Source organism: Pinus tabuliformis, chromosome 9 (genome assembly GCF_031772625.1).
Source record: "Pinus tabuliformis cultivar Carrire ecotype Pingquan chromosome 9, CPIR1, whole genome shotgun sequence".
Taxonomy (NCBI): domain Eukaryota; kingdom Viridiplantae; phylum Streptophyta; class Pinopsida; order Pinales; family Pinaceae; genus Pinus; species Pinus tabuliformis.
In genome coordinates this window covers 98,054,115-98,073,355 of record NC_142307.1, presented here as the reverse complement: position 1 = coordinate 98,073,355, position 19,241 = coordinate 98,054,115, and the positions used below count along the sequence as shown (strand labels likewise).

Below are 19,241 nucleotides of genomic sequence, written 5' to 3'. Positions count from 1 at the left end.
ACCGCCTGGTATTAAAGGAACTTTCATGGAAATCAAGGGCCAAAATGAGTTGTTAAGAGTATAGCTGTATGATCAATTGCTCAAGACAACACCCTCCAAATAGTAGAGATTAATGGCAGCTTATGACTTTAAGGAGGAGAAAATGATTTTAAGTCATTTCAAGCCTAAGATACCACAGCCATAGACAGCTGCAGATTACATAAAGACAAACTTAGAGGTCCTCGCCAAGGACATACACCCGATGGACCAAATTGAGCTACACAAGCAAACAGGCAAAATGGTCTATGCTACTCTAGCAGACAAGGCAATGCTGGCCCATCAACTAAAGGAATCATTGAAAAATACAAATACTCAATTGGATTTGGAGAGAATGTCTTCCTCGGCCAAAGATAACAGAATAAAGACATTGGAGGAAATCATTGTGGAACTAGAACATGATCCTAAGAAGGATGCCAAAGGCATCCAGTCCCTCATAAAGAAAAAACAAGAAGATATTGCTGCACTCAGAAAACAATTGAGGTTACTTGCAACCATGCAACCTCAAACTGCAGAACTTGTACAAGAAAAGGAAGGTGAAGATATGATGGATATGCTGATGAAGATGAATCAAAGAATAATTCAAATGGAGCAAGGTTTGGAGAAAACATTGCAAGGCAAGCAGGGAGAGTCGACCTCCCAGCCACCTATAACAGCTCCAACGGTCCCCACTGCCCTTCCCACAGTAGCAGCAGCAGTTCCTCCTGTCATTCCAGCACCAACAACAGGTACATCAACCACGGATGCTTTAGTAACAACAGCAACAACAACACCAGAATCTAGCATGAGTATGGAAGAAATGATGAAGGCAGTCAAAGAGCTAGAAGTTCAGGTGACAGAGCTGAAAGAGGCCAAAGAAAAGTTGGCCAAGCTGGAGGCAAGATATGACAAGTCCAAGATGACAGTGGCTGAAAAAACAAGAGAAATAAAAGTCTTGGACAACAAAATAAAAGCCTTAGAGAAGGAGCTTACTCTAGATAAAACTCTAGCTGAAATCAAGAAAATTTTGTGGGCCAAAATTGGCTAGTCAGTCACTGACCAATGGCAATCAATTTAGACCATACATGAACAAATAGAATTGATAGGCTTAGCTCAATTTGAGACTCAAAGGGCCAGAGCATCATTAGGAAATATTCCTGAGCAGGAAAATAAAATGATTCAGTTCCTGAACACTCATACCAAAGAGCAGCTGGCAGCGCTGGATATCAGTAGTAGGAGAGATACTATTCTGACAGTGAAAAACGTGCTGACCCTGAGACATTTTGTGCAGACTCTAGAAAGAAAGTGCCAGGAAATGCAAGTAGAAATAAATGACTTCAAACCAAAGGTTGCAGCATTGCAGAGCAGAGGGTTACCCAGCCTATTGACCAGTAGTGGCAGACTGCTAACCCGTGAACAGTATACCACCAGGATAAACAACTATGTTTCCAATTAGATTACAGCATCCTCAAGTACCTCAGAAGAAATAGGGCCTCCCTCTGGACAGAGTCTTTATGACAAGTTAGAAAATCTGTTCTATATTGAACATGAGATAAATCACCTGTTTGAGGTTCAGCCCAACTTTTACAGATATACTGAAGCTGATGAAACACTGATTAAAATACAAAGACATTAGCTGCCTACAGAGGATTGGTGGCAGGCAATGCTGGAAATTCTACCCAGGTGATTTGATTTCTGTCCCATTTTGAGTCAGCTATAGGTCAGCAACTCCACATACACGGGCCACCTGTTAAAGTGAAAAAACAACCGAAAGAGGAAGTCATCTTGAAACTGCAACTCATTAAAGACAAGACCGAGCATCGAAGACAGCAAGACAACAAGACAACAAACATAGGAAACGCAGAATAAAGCCGCAGCCATCAGCCGACTCACTTAGTCCAGAAAGTCAAATATCTTTGACAAATTGGACAGCTAGTAGACCAACATTTACTGTGGCATTTATTTCTCTTATTTACCTCTTATGAAGAGTTTGTGAGGGTAGTTATTGCATGAAGACTTATCTATAAGATATTTTGTATCTCATTTTTGTATAAAGACATCCCCATAAGATGCATTTGGGGTTGGTGATTTTCTCTCTGGACTGCGTTGTAATTTTGAAATTGTTTCATACAAAGGCTGTTGAAGTTCACTGTTGCTTGACTGTCTGAGTGCATATTTGATGTTCTAGGATCTGCTATAGAATTCCTGTGTCATTCGATGGATCAATAAGTTATTCTAAAATGTGTTTTATGTTTTCTGTGTTTGCAAATTTCATATATGTTCCATAATCTTGGTAACAGAGAAAAAGAATAGCCCAGAATTTGTTTCAATACACTCGGTGTTCAATCTCTAGTATTTATTATGTTTTCTTCAGAATTAGTCATAAATAGGAATTCTTAGCTGCTCCTGTTTACACTAATTCTCTCACCTTGAATATTACCTAGGAATTCTTTATTGCTCGTTGATAATATCCATGCACTTTCCCTTTGCTAGCATAATGAAAGATTCTTGATTGCCTTTCATTCCCTAACTTTCAATCCACCAATTCCCAGATTTAAAAATTGTTCCAAGACTGATTATCTTTCTCTGTACTATTGCCCTTTATCAAAGAAAACACTCTCGGCAGTTCTTCATCATTAACTCCATCTTCCCAATGGAACAGACTGTTTTAGACTTGCATCCCAACTTTGCTTGAAATCACCATCCAACAAACTTAAAACAACACCCTGTGCATCATAACTGGCCTAAAATACTTCAAAAAACAAAGCTAAATTACAAAGAGAGAGCCTTCTCTGGTTGCAGGTAGGCTAGCACCTGCAGCTAAAAGATTGGTTAGTGGTTACCTCAGCCGTATTCCCTTCAGCAGGTAGGGAACAACCTGAGTGATAACATATATAATGGTCTTTACTAGACCATACATTGCACATGCAGTGGAAGTATTGAGAAGTTTTATGTTAAAACCAGGAAGGAGCATTGGACAACAGTCAAGAAGGTTTTTAGGTATTTGTGTGGCACTAGTGATTATGGTCTGTGTTAACACCCAGGTTGTTCCCTATGACTCCCAAGGGAATACGGCCGGGGTAACCACTAACCAATCTTTGGGACACAAGTTCTAGCCTACCTATGGCCAGAGAGGGCTCTCTCTTTAAGTTTTAACTCTGTTTTGTGAAGATTTTAGGCTAGCTATGATATTCAAGGCTTTGTTTTTTGGAATTTGTTGGGTGATGACTTCAGTCAAAATATGTATGTATTTACCAGAGTGTTCTAGTCCATTGGGCATGGAGTCAGTGGTCCTTTAGTTTGTCTGATATGCTGTGTTGATACAGTAGTGATGCTGCAGAGCCAGATTAGTGTCTGAGAAATAACATTATGAAATTGCGATTAAGTGTAATGTGTTTCAGGTAAGGAAAGGCAATTAAGAATCTTTCAGTTAACTGATATGGAGAAACAGTGAGAATATTATTCTAGAAGCAGTGAAGAATTTCTAGATAACGTTCATATTTATAGAATTAATGAAAACATGAGCAATTAAGAATTGATGTCCATGGTTAATTCTGAAGAAAACATTTACATCAATAAAGATTGAGCACAAGGTGTAACCAAACATATCCTGCACTATTCTTTTTCTCTACTGCTAGTTCAGTGAAACATGAGTATGACTTGATAAACATAAGAAGACAAAACAGAGTTTAAGAAAGACTTATTATTCCATCAGACAGCACAGGAATTCTGCATCAGCACACATGGCATCAGTAAGACATCAGATATTCAGGAAATCACTGAGCTGTTCCAGCCCTTTGTATTAGATAATCCGAAAAGTTTACAGTACATTTGCTTCATAATCAAAATCACCAACCCTTAATGCCTTGCTAAGGGGGGTATATATACAAAATTTACATAAGAAAATATCAAGAAAAGGAGTTAATGGCTCATAAATGTTATGCCAACTCCTGGAGCTTTGTGGTCGAGAAAGTAAATGCTGTAGTAACTCTTTATTGCTTTAGCTGTCCAAAATAGTCAGAAATTGATGACTTGGTGGCTGTTGGAGTCGGCTGAGGCTAAGCTATCCAAAATTCTCATATTCTCTTATCCTTTGGGCTAGCTGTCGTTGTGCATGTGCTGAGTCACCCTTCAGCTGCCTTTAATGTTAACTTTATTTGTTGTTTGTCTTCTTATGAGCTGGAGCTCGCAGTGACCGAGCAGCTGAGGCTTATCGTGGCAAAATTTGAAGCATTGCCTGCCACCAATCCTCCTTGGGCAACTGATGTCTTCGAATTTTCACTAAAGTTTCATCGGCCTCTATATATCTATAAAAGTTTGGAGGAATTTCAAAAAGGTGCTTCACCTCATTCTCAATGAAGAACAAGCCTTCAAGTTTATCGTATAGGCTTTGTCCTGTTGGAGGCCCGGTCTCCTCAGAAGTACTGCCAGATGCAGTGATTTGATTTTCAATGTATGTTGCCATTCTGTTGGTATACTGCTCTCTGGAGATCAGCTTTCCTGCACCGTTTAGAAGGCTGGGCAGTCCTTTTGCTTGCAGTGCTGCCATTTTGAGCTGGTACTCATCCACTTCAGCTTGTATTTCATAGCACTTCCTCTCCACAGTTTGTACATAATTCCTGAGAGTGAGTACCTTTTTAGCTGTGAGGGCAGCATCTGTTCTGTTGGTTATGCCTATGGCTGCCAGTTCCTCCTTTCCTTGCCTATTCAAAAATTTGACCATTCTATTGGCCTGAAATACAAGCTGAAGTGGATGAGTACCAGCTCAAAATGGCAGCACTGCAAGCAAAAGGACTGCCCAGCCTTCTAAACGGTGCAGGAAAGTTGATCTCCAGAGAGCAGTATACCAACAGAATGGCAACATACATTGAAAATCAAATCACTGCATCTGGTGGTACATCTGAGGAGACCGGGCCTCCAACAGGACAGAGCCTATACGATAAACTTGAAGGCTTGTTCTTCATTGAGAATGAGGTGAAGCACCTTTTTGAAATTCCTCCAAACTTTTATAGATATACAGAGGCCGATGAAACTTTAGAGAAAATTCGAAGACATCAGTTGCCCAAGGAGGATTGGTGGCAGGAAATGCTTCAAATTTTGCCACGATAAGCCTCAGCTGCTCGGTCACTGCCAGCTCCAGCTCATAAGAAGACAAACAGCAAATAAAGTTAACATTAAAGGCAGCTGAAGGGTGACTCAGCACATGCACAACGACAGCTAGCCCAAAGGATAAGAGAATACGAGAATTTTGGATAGCTTAGCCTCAGCCGACTCCAACAGCCACCGAGTCATCAATTTCTGACTATTTTGGAGAGCTAAAGCAATAAAGAGTTACTACAGCATTTACTTTCTCGGCCACAAAGCTCCAGGAGTTGGCATAACATTTATGAGCCATTAACTCCTTTTCTTGATATTTTCTTATGTAAAATTTGTATATATACCCCCCTTAGCAAGGCATTAAGGTTTGGTGATTTTGATTATGAAGCAAATGTACTGTAAACTTTTCAGATTATCTAATACAAAGGGCTGGAACAGCTCAGTGATTTCCTGAATATCTGATGTCTTACTGATGCCATGTGTGCTGATGCAGAATTCCTGTGCTATCTGATGGAATAATAAGTCTTTCTTAAACTCTGTTTTGTCTTCTTATGTTTATCAAGTCATACTCATGTTTCACTGAACTAGCAGTAGAGAAAAAGAATAGTGCAGGATATGTTTGGTTACACCTTGTGCTCAATCTTTATTGTTGTAAATGTTTTCTTCAGAATTAACCATGGACATGAATTCTTAATTGCTCATGTTTTCATTAATTCTATAAATATGAACGTTATCTAGAAATTCTTCACTGCTTCTAGAATAATATTCTCATTGTTTCTCCATATCAGTTAACTAAAAGATTCTTAATTGCCTTTCCTTACCTGAAACACATTACACTTAATCACAATTTCATAACGTTATTTCTCAGACACTAATCTGGCTCTGCAGCATCACTACTGTATCAACACAGCATATCAGACAAACTAAAGGACCACTGACTCCATGCCCAATGGACTAGAACACTCTGGTAAATACATACATATTTTGACTGAAGTCATCACCCAACAAATTCCAAAAAACAAAGCCTTGAACATCATAGCTAGCCTAAAATCTTCACAAAACAGAGTTAAAACTTAAAGAGAGAGCCCTCTCTGGCCATAGGTAGGCTAGAACCTGTGTCCCAAAGATTGGTTAGTGGTTACCCCGGCCGTATTCCCTTGGGAGTCATAGGGAACAACCTGGGTGTTAACGGTCTGCACTACTAAAGAAGACTAGAATTATGTGTTGGCATTATGATTCTGGTTTGGCTCTATGGTACAGGTGTTGTACTTGATGGCAACTCACTCAAGTGTCAAAACTCTGTCCAGGCTCTCAAAATGATGGAAAATAAGAGGTTCGCAGGTGCATCGCTCAAAAGGTGCGGACCCGCAGGTTCGCCGACCAGGAAGTGCGGACATACCCGCAGGTTATTCGTTCAGAAGGTGCGGACCCCAGTTCACTCACTCCAATGCACAGAAGCGCGCTCACGTGGGGTTTCTTATGATTGGCCCTTGGTATTTAGCCCGTCGATTCATGATCCTATGGTTATGGCCCGTGGTATAGGATCTAAATTATTGAACCCCGGTTTGGGTCCCTTGTATTGGTTTTCAATGGTTTTGTCCCATGGTCTGAATAAGGGCTTGACTATAGAAAGGAAAGAAGATCACTTGGCTAGACACTTGTGAAATTTTAATATCTTAAGATCTGAAATTTTGGGTGATTGGTTTTAAAAGCTAGATCTAAATCAAGGTGAAAACTTAAGGCGAATCTATTGATAAGTCGTGATCTCTCGGGCGCATGACCAGATCTGTGGATCTGACTGTGTGTGGCACATTGGAGGACTGTTAATTTGGCTCTATTCAGAGGTCCGCAGGCGATCCACAGCACAGGTGCGGGGGTCCGCAGCGCAGCAGAAGGCGCAGGTGCGGGAATCTGCAGCGTAGCAAAAGACACAGTGCGAGGTATGCAGAGCAGCATAAATCACAATGCGGAGGTACGCAGAGGAACAGAAGGACCAGTGCGGGGATACGCTGTCAGGAAGATAGTGTAGGTGCGGATCTAAGCTGAGGTACGCAGTGCAGCGTAAGGAGTAGGTGCAGAGGTACACAGAGCAGAAGAAGGACCAGGTGCCGATCTGCGCAGTTCAGGCACAGAAAAGTAGCGGATATCCGCAGGTTTATATTGGTGAAGTTGCTGACTTTTCTTGAAATATTTGTTGGCTGCCTTTTATCTATTGCTGCAAAGTTATGGGTTTAGATTACTGGTATTACTTTTATGCTTACAACATTCTGAGAAGTTGGGTGATTCATTGGTTGATTATATAACGAGATTGGGTGATTCACATGTACTTGAAGATTATTTGATCTTCTTGGATCCAGTCTGAAAATTAATGAAACGTGGTCCTTAAAGAAGTAAAAGATCAAAGGGGGTTGTAGCTCCCTTCTAGGAGAGATTGGAAAACGAGAGAGAGTTGTAGCTCTCTGCAGGTTGCAGCCTTCATACTAGTAAAGGACTGCTCCAGTACAAAATCCTTGTAAAAGAAGTTTCTAATTGAAAGAAGATAGAGACATATTGCAGCAGGTGGTTTTCAACCACATTAGGTTTCCACCTTATATCTGGTGTTCTTTGGTGTGCCTATATATTTTTCTTGTTCTTGTTCATTATTATATGGTACTAACATACAAATTAATGATCAATATCCATCATGAGCAACTACGAGAGGGAAGCATCAATCAAGCCACCGATTTCTGATGGGACAAACTTTGTATATTGGAAGGTAAGAGTTACTTCCTATCTTCAATCTCTTGGTATAGAAGTCTGGGATATCATAGACACAGGGTATGCTTTTCCATCAGCAACTCCTACAGATCCGGCTGAGAAGGAGAAATATGAAAAAAATTCAAAGGCGGTTAATACTCTTCTAGGATGTCTATCTCAATCAGAATTCGTGAAGGTTATGCAGTATAAATCTGCAAAAGAAATATGGGACAAGATTGTTCTGAGCTATGAAGGAGATGATCAGGTAAAACGAGCAAAACTTCAAACCCTCAGAATTCAGTATGAAAATCTCAGAATGTACAATGATGAAAGTGTGGCTAACTATTTTCTTTGTGTAGATGAGATTGTTAATTGTATGAAAAATTTGGGTGAAGAAATAAAAGAGGCTGTTGTGGTTGAAAAAGTTCTAAGATATTTGTCCCCTAGGTTTGAATCTGAATTTTCTGCAATAGAAGAAAAAGAGAATCTACAAAACCTTAAAATGTCACAGCTACACGGAATTCTAACTGCTTATGAAATGAGGAAAGGAGGTTCATCAGACAGGAGAGAAGTTGCCTTCAAGGATTCAGGCAAAGGAGAGTACTATGAATCAGGACACGTGTCAGAAGAAGAAGAAGAATCAAAGTTTGTCAGAAATATTCAATGGGGTACTGGAAGATTCAGAGGTAAGTTACCTTTCAAATGTTTTTCTTGTGGAAGAGTAGGTCACTATGCTGCCAAATGTCCTCATAAGGATAAGATTGACAAGGGGAAGGAACCTGTTAGATGGAACAAGAAACAAAATGCAACTAAGAAAAGCTATTACACTCATGAAGACAGTGATGGACTATCAAATAGTGATGAAGATGAACGAGGTAATCACTATAAACTGTTAATGGCTTTTGAAGATGATGATTACATGGATGCTATAGATGTGGATGGCTTCTATGAAGACATTTCTAGACTCAAGACATGTTTAGAAGAAAATAATGTGATCATTGATACTTTGCAATTTCAACTTGATGAAAAAGAAAAATTTCTTGAGAAGCTAGAATGTGAAATTGTTGGCCTTAGAAAAGAAATTGAGAAAACAAAGGCTCTTAATCTTAAATTTGTTGAAGGATCTGAAACTCTGGATGAGATTATCAATGTACAACGTTCTCCACTAATCAAGACAGGTCTGGGATATAATGGAGAAACTTCTCAAGCATCCACCTCCAAAAGTTATCTTGATGCAGCAAGGAGGAGCGAGCAAAGGCCTAATAGAAATCATCAGGTAAATCAGGGGCAATCCACCTTAAGGATGAACAAAAGCTACAACCAGCCACAGGTAAAATCTTCTCAATTTGCCTCAAGAATGGATGACAATAGAAACTACAATCATTTGGCAGGTAGATTTGATAATCGCAGAAGTTTCTTCAATGGTCAATGTTTCTCTTGCCATAACTTTGGTCACAAAGCAGCTCAATGTGTTGCCTATAAGACAATCATGACTAGAGAAGCTCAAAAACAAATAAGTATGTCTGGAATCACGAAGAGGACCTATAACAACTTTTCTACTCTTGAAAGTGAAATTTAATGTTCTATTTGTAATAACTTTGGTCATGAAGAGTCTGAATGTAGGAGCAGGTTTTGGAAGAAAACTCAGAAGGAACAAATCTCAAATGCCAGAACATGGAGAATAAAGGAACCGCAACCAGAAAGATGTGGGATAGCTTTATATGCAGAAGGACAGGAAAATCAATGGTACATCGACAGCGGATGTTCGAAGCATATGACAGGTGATAAAGAAAAACTTGAATCATATACTACTTTAGAAAAGGGAAAGAAAGTTTCTTTTGGAAATGATACGCCTGTAGCCATAAAAGGAAAAGGCACTGCTCAGTTGAAAGAAAAGGTCAAAGCTGGAAACGTTTTGTATGTTGATGGCTTGAAGCATAATCTACTAAGTGTCAGTCATATGTGGGATCAAGGAACTGAGGTAATATTTCGATCAAATGGATGTAGTGTTCGTGATCTTGATACGGGGAAAACAGTGATCAAAGGCATACGAACTTCAAATAATTTATACATATTTGAAGAAGGACAACAACAATTCTATTTGAGCAAGGATGATGAACACTGGTTATGGAACCGGAGGTTGGGGCATCTAAGCTTTTCACAAATAAGGAAAGCATGCAAATACCAGGCAGTTCGTGGTCTTCCAAATATCAAAATTCCAGACAGCACAATATGCAAATCATGTCAGTTTGGTAAGAAAACCAGAACTAACTTCCCTGAGAAGGAAGGATTAGCTAGCAGGCCTCTTGAGCTAGTCCATACAGATGTATGTGGTCCATTTAGGACAAGGTCACCTCGAGGAGAAGAATACTTTATATTATTCATTGACGACTTCTCAAGGATGGTTTGGTTAGGACTTATGAAGCACAAAGATGAAGCATTCGAAAAATTCAAATCCTTCAAAGCCTTGGCTGAAAACGAATCAGATCACAAAATTAAGTGCCTCAGATCCGACAGAGGTGGGGAGTTTACCTCAAATGAATTTTTTGATTTCTGTAAAGAACATGGAATAAGAAGGGAATTCTCTACAGCTAGGACTCCTCAACAAAATGGAGTGGTGGAAAGGATGAACAGAACGGTCCAACAAATGGCTCGTGCTATGCTTGATGAGTCTGGAACTCCCGCAACCTTCTGGGATGAAGCTACATTTGCTGCGGTTGTTATTCTCAACAAAACGAATGTCCGAGTGAACAGCACTCAAACTCCTCATGAGCTCTGGTATGGTGAGACTCCTTCGGTAAAGCATTTCAAAAATTTTGGAAGCAAATGCTATATTAAGAATAATGATGAACAACTTGGAAAACTTAAACCTAGAGCAGATGAAGGCATTCTCCTTGGTTATTCTCCCCACAACAAAGCATATAATTCTTACAATAAAAGACTTGGAAGAATTGTTGACAGCATTGATGTAGTGGTTGATGAAAAATGATACATTCCTAAGCAAGTAAATTATGAAAATATCAAGGAGGATGAAGACTACTCTCCAAATCAGACTGATGATGAAGAAGAATCTCAAGAGGCACCAAAGGAACAGATAAGGATAGAAGAGAAGACTCCATCCAGGTACGTTCAGAAGAATCATCTAGAATCTCAGATTTTGGGGCAGAAAGAGGCAGGTGTACAAACAAGAAGAACAATTGCAGAAGCCTCAAGCTATTTGGCATTGCTCTCCTCCACTAAACCACAAAATGTAAGAGAGGCATGCAAAGATGAATGCTGGGTCAAGGCAATGGATGAAGAACTTGAGCAGATCGAAAAGAACAACACTTGGGAGTTGGTTCCTAGACCAAAAGATAAGAATGTCATAGGGACAAAATGGATCTTCAAAAATAAGTTGAATGAAAATGGGAAAGTAATTAGAAACAAGGCCAGACTTGTTTGTAAAGGGTATGCTCAACAAGAAGGAATAGACTTTGAAGAAACTTTTGCTCACGTTGCTAGACTTGAGGCCATCCGAATGTTCCTTGCTCCCTCAAGCTTTCAGAAGTTCAAAGTATTTCAAATGGACGTGAAATCAGCCTTTCTAAATGGAGACTTAGAAGAAGAAGTGTACATTGAGCAACTAGATGGTTTCATCCTTGGGAATGATCCAAATATTGTATGAAGACTAAAAAAGGCTCTCTATGGTCTTAAACAGGCTCCAAGGGCTTGGTACTACCGTTTGGACAAATATCTTCATCAACAAGGTTTTTCAAAGGGATCAGCAGATAGCAATCTTTATATAAAAATTCAAAATGACAAATTGCTAATACTTGTTGTGTATGTAGATGATATTATCTTTGGCAGCAATGAAGAAGCTATGAGTCAAAGCTTTGCCTTGGTGATGCAAAAAGAATTCGAAATGTCTTTTCTTGGAGAACTGACATATTTTCTTGGATTGCAAATCCAAAAAAATGAAGGCGGGATCTTCTTGTCTCAAACCAAGTATCTCAAGCATATTTTGAGGAAATATGGCATGGAAGATGCAAAACCAGTATGTACCCCCATGGTCACAGGATGTAGCCTCAGTGCAAATGATGAATCAACAGCAGTGCATCAACAAACCTACAGATCTATGATTGGAAGTCTACTTTATTTGACAGGTACCCGACCAGACATCATGCATGCAATGGGAATAGTTGGAAGATTTCAGACAAATCCAAAGGAAACTCATCTTCAGGTAGTGAAGAGAATTTTCAAGTACCTTCAAGGAACTCAAAACTATGGCTTATGGTATCCTAGAGATACAGATCTCACACTTCATGCTTATACAGATGCAGATTGGGCCGGAAGCGTGGATGATAGGAAGAGCACAAGTGGTGGTGCATTCTTTATGGGTTCCAGATTAGTATCTTGGTTCAGCAAGAAACAGAGTTCAATTGCTTTATCTACAGCTGGAGCGGAATATGTGGCTGCTGCATCTTGCTGCACTCAACTCCTTTGGATGATGCAGACCTTGCAGGATTTTCAAATCACTTGTACACCACCTATCTCCATCTTATGTGATAATACAAGTGCAATCAAAATTTCAAAGAACCGAGTCATGCATTCAAAGACCAAGCACATACCGATCAAGTATCACTTTCTTAGGGAACAAGTGCTCGAACAAAAGGTCAAGTTGGAGTATGTTACTTCTAAGGAACAAGTTGCTGATATACTCACCAAAGCATTGCCCAGGGAGACCTTTGAATACCTCAGGCAAAATCTGGGGGTTGTTGATGCATCATCTTGTTGTTGAATCTCATCTGTTTCAGAGATTGTTGGTTGTACGCAAGTTTCATATGGGGTATACGTGTACATTCGCTGGGTTACGGATTGGTCGAAGATCGAATGGCACAGGTTCAGGGGGAGAATATATTCTTCTAATAATGCATTGTTGGAATTATGGTAGAATATCTTGGAGGAAGTACAGAAGGAGAACATGGATGCTGATCTGAATATTGCTGCAATATGTCTCTATCTCTTTCACGGTCATTTTTGGTGTTTGGTGGATTATGGTTCTTCTTGAAGAATTTTTTTCTTCTTTTGCAGATCTGATCTATAGTCTGGGGGAGCATGATCAGAAAAGCAAAGGCTTAAGCATGTTCTCAGGGGGAGCATAACCCTTTGCCCTTGATGTCAAAGGGGGAGAATGACGTTGAGGATCTTGAGGTTGCCATCAAGTCCAAAGGGGGAGATTGTTGGCATTATGATTCTGGTTTGGCTCTATGGTACAGGTGTTGTACTTGATGGAAACTCACTCAAGTGGAAAAACTCTGTTCAGGCTCTCAAAATGATGGAAAATAAGAGGTTCGTAGGTGCATTGTTCAAAAGGTGCAGACCCGCAAGTTCGCCGACCAGGAAGTGTGGACATACCCGCAGGTTATCCTTTCAGAAGATGCGGACCCCAGTTCACTCACTCCAATGCACATAAGTGCGCTCACGTGGGGTTTCTTATGTTTGGCCCTTGGTATTTAACCCGTCGATTCATGATCCTATGGTTTTGGCTCATGGTATAGGATCTAAATTATTGAACCCCTGTTTGGATCCCTTGTATTGGTTTTCGATGGATTTATCCCATGGTGTGAATAAGGGCTTGACTATAAAAAGGAAAGGAGATCACTTGGCTAGACACTTGTGAAATTTGAATATCTTAAGATCTGAAATTTTGGGTGATTGGTTTTAAAAGATAGATCTAAATCAAGGTGAAAACTTAAGGTGAATCTATTGATAAGTCATGATCTCTCGGGCGCATGACCAGATCTGTGGATCTGACTGTGTGTGGCACATTGGAGCACTGTTAATTTGGCTCTATTCAGAGGTCCGCAGGCGATCCACAGCGTAGGTGCGGGGGTCCGCATCGCAGTAGAAGGCGCAGGTGCGGGAATCCGCAGCGTAGCAAAAGACACAGTGCGAGGTACGCAGCGCAGCAGAAATCACAATGTGGAGGTACGCAGAGGAACAGAAGGACCAGTGAGAGGATACGCTGTCAGGCAGACAGTGCAAGTGCGGATCTGAGCTAAGGTACGCAGTGCAGCGTAAGGAGTAGGTGCGGAGGTATGCGGAGCAGAAGAAGGACTAGGTGTAGATCTGCGCATTTCAAGCACAAAAAAGCTATGGATATCCGCAGGTTTATATTGGTGAAGTTGCGGACTTTTCTTGAAATATTTGTTGGCTGCCTTTTATCTATTGCTGCAGAGTTCTGGGTTTAGATTACTGGTATTACTTTTCTGTTTACAACATTCTGAGAAGTTGGGTGATTCATTGGTTGATTGTATAACGAGATTGGGTGATTCACATGTACTTGATGATTATTTGATCTTCTTGGATCCAGTCTGAAAATTAATGAAACGTGGTCCTTAAAGAAGTAAAAGAGCAAAGGGGGTTGTAGCTCCCTTCCAGGAGAGACTGGAAAACGAGAGAGAGTTGTAGTTCTCTGCAAGTTGCAGCCTGCGTATTGGTAAAGGACTGCACCAGTACAAAATCCTTGTAAAAGAAGTTTCTAATTGAAAGAAGATAGAGACATATTGCAGCAGGTGGTTTTCACCCACATTGGGTTTCCACCTTATATCTGGTGTTCTTTGGTGTGCCTATATATTTTTCTTGTTCTTGTTCATTATTATATGGTACTGACATACAAATTAATGATCAATATCTGAAGAATAAATTAAAGTATAAATCTGGAAGGTATATTGAAAATAATTTGATAATACTGATTCACCCCCCCTCTCAGTATTATTTCCAACATTATGTAGAGTTTTGGACATCCATGGCTTTGTTGATGCAAAATGGTTGCAGATCTGGATCAAAGAAGATCTACATGTGGGTATGTGTTTAATCTATTTGTAGGTGCAATTAGTTGGATGAGCAAAAGACAGTCTATAGTGGCACTTTCAACTATAGAGGTTGAATACATGGCAGCCACTCATGCAAGAAAGGAGGAAATTTGGATGTAGAGATTGTGCTCAAGTATGGGGTTAGTACAATGCGATATAAGGATATAATGTGACAACCAAAGTGAAATTTTATTGGCAAAGAACCATACTTATCATTCAAATACAAAGGACATTGATGTTCAATATCACTTTGTAAGGGATATGGTTGAGGACAAAAAGGTGTTCCTGGTAAAGGTGGACACTTTGAAGAATGCTGCAGATGCCTTGATGAAGTCTGTAAGCACTGAAAAATTTTCTTCGTGTAGATAAACAATGGGTGTTGCAAGGTTGGACCAATGACTAAGATCTCCTGTGACCCCTTTTGTGGAAAAGAAAACAACAAGTGGGAGAATGTTTGGTGTGTGTTATATTCTTTCCACACCTAGTCGCATGCGCAGGCGGGGTGTGGTGCGGTGGGGCGTGGAGGTCGGGGTGGTGGGTGATAATCCCCCTTGTTTGTTGCACGAGGTCCGAGCAAGCACCCCAAGAGTTTTCTTTTAGACCCTATATTAGGTGGGTGGACCTACCTATGGTTTTGTGCATGGGTTTTGCACATGGTTTTCGGCATGATGGTTTTTTGCCATGGTATTTTGTAGATCTGGTCAAGGGAGCTAGGATTATGTTCTAATCCAGGGTTAATAGATTGGGGTTTATGAATGCTTCAACATGTATATATATGTATTGTAACATTGAAAGGAACATAATGAAAAATCAATCTTGTAGTCTCGGTTTTGGGATCGAGGGGAAATCTCTGTGTATTTGTTTATATTCTCGTCATTGTTTATTTTCTATTTTTAGAATTCATCTATAGTTAATTCCTGTATAGGGTTAAAACCTACATCTTTCTTGTCCTAAAACACCAAATTTGATGTCACGCTCTTTAATATCCACACCAACAAACAAGGGCTAACCTCACGAATATCCCATTGGGCATAGTCCGAGATGATATGACATGTCAAATGGCACCACCTATCCATGTGTCTACATAGATTCCACATACTCTGACTCCATGTCACCCTACCTTCAATGCATCTTGCTAACGTCACATTAACATCATGGTGATGTTACCTTACCATATGTCATCCCTTGTCGGCGCCACTTATCATCCAAAAAAAACCACTTGGCCCTCCAAAAAGGTTATTTATGCCTATTTCATATCACTCCAATAATATGTCATGTCATCAACCTTACCTTACCATGTCATTCCAACTATGTGGCAACCACATAGGCTTACCTAGCCTTTATGGGATTTGCCAGCTTATTCTATTTCAAGTCCCACCATTAGGGGAATTTTGAGGTCTAAAATGGGCCTCCTAAGGAAATTATAAAATAATAGTGGACATAATAAAAACAAGATTACATTACATTATCAAATTTTAGAGGAAAAAAAGAAAAAGCTACTTTTTAAACTCGTATTTTCAACTTATCTCTCTATGAGTAAAACCTTAGGGAGATAAGTTGAAAATACAAGTTGAAAAAGTAGTTTTATTATTTTATTATTTTTTAATCTTTTAACTTTTTTACCCCAAAAATGGTGAATCATCCCCCATGGTTGACATCATCATATTGAATCCTATTGGTTCTTATAAATTTTATTTTGGTTGTACGTTTTTCTTAGGAGGCCCATTTTAGACCTCAAAAGTTCTCTAATGAATTTTGAGTCATTCATGTAATTTCGTGCTTTCTATTTATAAACAAAAGATAGCTCTATCATGCTCTTCATTAACCATGCCCAAGTTTGGAAAGGACTGCATTTAAGCCTGGGGCTAAATAGATGGTGTGACATAAATTTTCTCATCCTTTGACACTGAACCTTGGAATTGTGCTTTCTGTCTACAACACCCATTCCAAATTATCACCTAACAATGTGGTTTATTGTTGTATAAAGCGACAATCATTCATATTAACATTAAAAACACCATATAGGTAATATCATCTAATTAACTTTAACAAGATAACTATGTCCCCGATACAAGTCTAATTTCTTCTACGCTTGGACTTAGAAATTCCACTGAACTCTTAGGGACTTGCCCAAACTTTCTCTAAAGAAAAATGATTCTTAGAAAAATGAAGTTGACAAGGTTAAATCCCTTATTCCACATTGGTATTAACGATTTTATGCATAGCCATGACACATCAATGAAACATTCAACATGCCTATCATTAGGCATAGAAACGAGCCAACCCATAGCTAACATAGCTCTATAACTTCCAACATAGTGGCATCATATTAGCCACACAATGGATCCCAGAAAAATCCATTAGATCTACTGGTGAAACATATATTATGACATAAAGAAATCCAATAGTCTTAACCAATAAATAATTATTGGTATATAAAATAATAGAATTCCACATAAAGTAGCAATGAACTATTCACATCAAGAATTCATTCAAACCATGTAAAAAACTATGTATATCAGTAAAATATCTCAAGAAAAAAGGCCTCCCAACACCTCATAAACATGAGAACATATAGATACATCTTATTAGAGCCAGCCAAGAATATCACATTCTGCCATAAACAATGTTGATACACACATTAGCATAACATACATCACTAACTTTCATTATTCACAGTGCAACACACACACACACACACACACACATATCTATAGAAGTGGATATAATTATCTTATTAAGTTAGATAACTAGAATTTGAGGGAGGGACTTCAATTGTCCACCCAACGATAGGTCAACTATAATGCAACCTTTCTTACAATTGACAACTTGTGAACCAAATTCAAAGGCTAAGGAATTAAAATCTTAAGGGAATGTAAACTAGTACAAGTCAACCAAATCACATGGGAATCGAAAGCACATAATGTCTCCACCTAATAACCAATATAAATTTACCGTGAGATAGTATAAATTACTAAGGGTAACATAACACAACCAACAACAAAATTAAAGACATAATGCACACAACTTACCCTCAGAAAACCATAACTTTGGGGATAAACCTAACCTAATGGAATTCCATTAGATCCCTTGGACAAAAGCCTAGCCATGCTAGCCAAGTGAGCCTTCGTCGCTCACTCCCCTAGGCCCCGTTACATGTAAGTATTGCAAGGCTTTTCAAGGCTTCATTACATGAATTTTATTGGCAATAAACCACATGTACTCTAAACCACGTGCCCAAAAACACTTACCATTTGACTTGGTCAACTTTGAATCTTTCCCCATGTCAAGTTTACCTAATAATCACCCGTTAAACCTTGATTTGGGGTTTCCTTGACTAAAACTACCCAAACTAGGCAAGTGAGTTAGTCCTACGCACTCTAGCCATTACCCTACTGAAATTTTATACCTGTGGTTTACTTTAACCAAACATTCACCCCTATCACCTAGGTCTAACACCACACTTTATTGGTAATTTGGCAATTTTCCAGGGGTACACATGACTTACCAGGTCTTACAATAGTATGCTCAGTTACATGCAATAATTATGAGTCCATTATAGTAATAATAATTGTTATTTTTTAATTATTGATTTGACTTCCATTCTCTCTCCTTGACACACTCTGAGCCTCATGCTCTCCTAAACCTCCCATAATCTATCATCCAATCTTCATAGTCACTTGCTTCTTAGCCATGCACCATGACTCATAAACATGAACCAAAAATTCATCATGTGGCTAGCCTGAGGGTTTTTCCATCTTGCAACAACCATATTTCCTTCCACGTGTTCTTCGCTCCATTTAGGGTACCACTTATCGCCCTTCTCAACATCCTCTTTAGATGGCATCCCTACTTTGCTTCCCTATCCATTAGCATAGCAAAAACACTTGTCTACTACCTAGGATATTGAACTCACACACCACTCCAAGAATTTGATTATTCCAACCCACCTTGCTAAGACATAGCCTGAGGGATGCCTTGGTGTGATATCTCATAACTTGTTCTAAGGACTGCAACACACTCTTTACTTGGTCAATGTTGGTTTCTATAGGTTCAACATCGAACAAGTGACTCACTTAAGTGCTTACTCTCTTAAGAACACAAAACAAGTACTCAACTCATTTTTGTAGGGCCTTGGCTATTAGAACCAACGTTCTTTATAACCACTCTTGAACCCTCACAAGAAGTGCCCCCTCATGGTGTAGCCATTTCTTGAGTTTTACTTGGTGTTTTTCTTGAGTGACTCCCAAGCCATACCTACCTGATCCTACTCTAACTATGTTAGCAATAGTCGCCCTAGCTCCAACATGTCCTCCTAACCTTCGCCCTTAGGGTTGGCTAGGAGTGATTCTAGCTCATGCTTCCCAGCCTCCAGTGCAACCCCATTAAGTTCCTTGGGATCATATGCCTACATGAGTGAGTCCTGTGCCATCAACCACATTCCCTCCAACTTTTTCTTGTGCTTTTTTTTTTCACATTATGTATCTCAAATATGGTGGTCAATTTTCTTGCACTCATGTTAGAGGCATCCAAAACAAT

General features: G+C 39.5%; 1 pseudogene; it reads left to right on the top strand.

Annotated features, from left to right (window-relative positions):
- The first annotated feature begins 532 nt into the window (after positions 1-532).
- The window catches only part of LOC149147272 (mannan endo-1,4-beta-mannosidase 6-like), a 50,396-nt pseudogene continuing 31,687 nt past the window's right edge, over positions 533-19,241 (top strand).